The sequence below is a fragment of the Vitis vinifera genome, chromosome 19 (genome assembly GCF_030704535.1).
Source record: "Vitis vinifera cultivar Pinot Noir 40024 chromosome 19, ASM3070453v1".
In the NCBI taxonomy this organism is placed as follows: domain Eukaryota; kingdom Viridiplantae; phylum Streptophyta; class Magnoliopsida; order Vitales; family Vitaceae; genus Vitis; species Vitis vinifera.
The window spans coordinates 10,199,054-10,203,190 of record NC_081823.1 but is presented as its reverse complement, the minus strand read 5'-3'; positions in this window follow the sequence as shown (position 1 = coordinate 10,203,190).

Sequence of the window (4,137 nt, the reverse complement as noted above, 5' to 3'; positions counted from 1 at the left end):
TTTAAAATTAAGTAAAATATAACTAAATTAACAAATTAGCCTAGCATTATTAACAATACTTCCTTCCTCAACTCTCCCCCCAACCAAGATCAAAATTACCCTCAATGTGTCAAGAGCAATTGAAAATAAAGGGAGGAAGTGGTACCTCCCGAGTGAAATGGAGAAATGAGTCTCGGGTCCGTGCTCGAAGGGGGTTGTCGAATGGGAGAGGGACGGAGGAGTGAGATACGAGGAGGGGGAGCGTCTGAACAGAGGGCGGAACCAGAACTAAGGCATGGGGTGACACTGTGAAGAGACCGCAAGGTGGTAGAAAGATTGGCAATGGAAGGGTGCTTACGAAATGGGGGAAAAAAAGGGGAGTTAGGGTTCGGGAGGTATTTAAAAATAAATTCTCAAGGGTGTTTCGCACGGTGTTGAGTGTGCGAAATGGGTTCGTAGACCCCTTAGATTTTCGTAGAGTGTGCGAACTGGTGTTGGGTGCGCGAAATGGAATTTAAAGGGCTCAAAACTGGTAGTAGGTGACTTTACTATTTGAGAAGGGTTTCGCATACCCGGCGAAATTTTTGCAAGGGTGTGCGAAATGCCTTGGTGAATTTTTTCTTCAAGGTTTTTTGTCTGCCAAGAATCTTTAAGGACATGCCCAACTGCTTTGAAGTTTCCCCTGAAATTGATCATCAAAAACTTAAGTTAAATCAAACCAAAATGAAATTAAAGTGAGAAATCAAAATCAAAACAAGTTACAATACAAGAAAACTCTCAAATAAAAAATAAAACAAAAAGATATGGACTTGATAGTCTTTAGAAAGACTAAGTCCATCCAAAAACTGGTCTTGTCAAGCTTAATGTGAATCAAGGAGGATGAATTCCTCATTGTCATGAGAAAAAGGCTCCACAAAGGGCTTGAGACAGTTGCCATTCACTTTGAAGCTACTAGTGTTGTTGGAGTTGAGTAGTTCCACTACTCCATTTGAATGCACTTGGTGAATGCTAAAAGGACCTATCCACCTTGATTTTAGCTTGCCTGGAAAGATGTGGAGCTTAGAGTCATATAGCAAGACTCTTTGTCCATTTTAAAAATCTTTGCAGGAATCTCTCTTTTGCAATTTTTGAATTGATGTAGGCATCATTTCTCAGTTCCTCCAACTCATTGAGGTCTAAGAACCTCTTCATCCCAACTCTACTCAAATCCATGTTGAACTTCTTGATTGCCCACCAAGCCTTGTATTCCAATTTCACAAGGAGATGGCATGCTTTGCCAAGACTAGGCAATAAGGATACATCCCAAGAATGGTCTTGTAAGCTGTTCTATATGCCCATAGTGAATCAAGGAGCTAGGTAGACCAATCTTTTCTATTTGTGTTCACCACCTTCATCAATATGTTTTTAATTTCCCGGTTTGCTGACTTAACTTGCCCACTAGTTTGAGGGTGGTAAGGTGTAACTACCTTATGCTTCACCCCATACTTGGCTAAGAGAGTTTCAAAAGGCTTGTTGCAAAAATGAGTACCCCCATCACTAATTATGGCTTTGGGCACCCCAAAGCTTGAGAAGTTGTTCTCCTTGAGAAACTTGAGAACCACTCTATGGTCATTGTGCTTGCATGAGACTGCCTCAACCCACTTAGAAACATAATCTACTTCTACCAAGATGTAAGAGTAGCCAAAAGACATAGAGAATGGTCCCATGAAGTCAATGCCCCAAACATAAAAAAGATCAACTATCAAAATGGGGTTCAAAGGCATCATGTTCCTGCGTGTCAACTTCCCAACCCTCTGGCATCGATCACAACTCTTGCATATGGTGTGGGCATCTTTGAAAAGTGATGGCCAACAGAAACCCGATTGCAACACCTTCATGGTTGTCTTCTGAGAAGCAAAGTGGCCTCCACATGCATTTTCATGGCAATGATTGAGGATCCCCTGTTGCTCTTCTTTAGGAACGCACTTCCTTATTATCTAATCTGCACAATACTTGAATAGAAATGACTCTTCCCAATAGTAGGCATGAATTTTTGCAAAGAATTACTTCTTATCTTGTGCTTTCCACTCACTTGGAACTTCTCCTGTGACTAGGTAGTTAGCAATGTGAGCATACCAAGGAGCAACTTCCACCAACATGAGAGACTCCTCTGGAAAATCATCATTGATGGGCAAACCATGGGAATTATGAGCGATAGCTAGCCTTGAAAGATGGTCTACTACCACATTCTCCACTCCTTTCTTGTCTTTGATATGAACATTGAACTCTTGAAGCAAGAGGATCCATCTAATCAGCCTTGCTTTAGCATCTTGCTTAGTCAATAGATACTTCAATGTAGAGTGATCAGTGAAAACCACAATGAAGGACCCCACCAAGTAAGCACGAAACTTATCCAAGGCAAAAACTACAACTAACAATTCTTTCTCGGTGGTTGTGTATTTTCTTTGTGCCTCATTCAATGTCTTGCTCGCGTAGTAGATCACATAGGGTTTTCCATCTTCTCTTTACCCAAGAACAGCTCCTATGGAAAAGTCACTGGCATCACACATTACCTCAAAGTGCAGTTGCTAGTTGGGAGCCCTCATTATTGATGCGGTTGTCAGAAATAGCTTTACTTCTTCAAAACTCCTTTGGCATCTATCATCCCATATGAATTTAGCATCCTTCACCAATAGTTCACAAAGAGGCCTTGCAAGCTTAAAGAAATCCTTGATAAACCTCCTATAGAACCTGACATGGCCAAGGAATTGCCTTACTCCTTTGACATTTGTTGGGAATGGCAACTTGACAATGAGTTCAACTTTTGCTTTGTCAACTTCAATGTCTTGCTTGGAGATAATGTGCCTAAGGACAATCCCTTGTTGTACCATGAAATGACACTTCTCCCAGTTAAACACTAAGTCTTTCTCAATGCATCGGTTCAGAACAACTTCTAAGTTGACTATGCATTCATCAAATGCACTTCCATATATGGTGATATCATCCATAAAGACTTCCATAATACGCTCCACCATATCACCGAAAATGCTTAACATGCATCTTTGGAAAGTTATGGTGCATTGCATAAGCCAAAAGGCATTATCCTGTATGCATAGGTGCCAAATGGGCACGTGAAAGTGGTCTTCTCTTGGTCTTCAACATCAATTTCTATCTGAAAATACCTAGAGTATCCATCCAAGAAACAATAAAAAGGATGCCCAGAGACCCTCTCAAGCACCTAATCAATAAAGGGCAATGGGAAATGGTCATTCCTTGTCACTGCATTCAATCTCCTGTAATCGATACACACCCTCCAACCTGTAGTGGGGCGTGTAGAGACATCTTCTCCCTTATCATTTTGCACCACCGTGATCCCAAACTTCTTTGGCACAACTTGAGTAGGACTCACCCATGGGCTATCTGATATGGGGTAGATAATACCGGCCTAAAGTAGCTTAAAAACTTCAACTCGCATCGCCTCTTGCATGTGAGGGTTCAACATTCTCTAGGGTTCAACATTCTCTGGGGTTAACGAACTGGCTTAGCTTCATCCTTCATGTGAATATGATAGGTGCATACTAAAGGGCCAATCCCTTTCAAATAAGAAATTTGCCACCCTATAGCCTTCTTGCATCTTCTAAGGACTTCAAGTAGACAATCCTCTTGATGAATGGTAAGAGTTGAAGATATAACAACAGGGCATTGCTTGTCTTCTTCCAAGTATGCATACTTCAACTCTGTGGGTAGTGGCTTAAGAATAAGCTTTGGGGGCTCCTCCTTAGCAGCTCTTTATGTCTCCTCCTCATTGAATAAGGGTAGAATTTCTTATCTCCTCCTCTAAGGAGACAAGGTAGCAAGCAAATATGAGGGTTCAGGTAACCCTTCATCAAGATCCCCAAGACTCTCAATCAAATCCTCCTGCATTCTCTGATCACAATGTTCTTCCACTAAAGTGTCAATCATGCACACTTCCTTTGGACCTCCTTCTTCTTTCGGATGGATATGCTTATTGCACAAATGGAAGATGTTGAGCTCTAATGTCATGTTGCCAAATGTGAGTTGCATGACTCTATTCCTTCAATTGATGATTGCATTTGATGTAGCTAGGAATGGTCTTCCAAGTATGATAGGAACATAATTAGTTCATTTGACAACCGGATCCGTATCAAGAACAAAAAA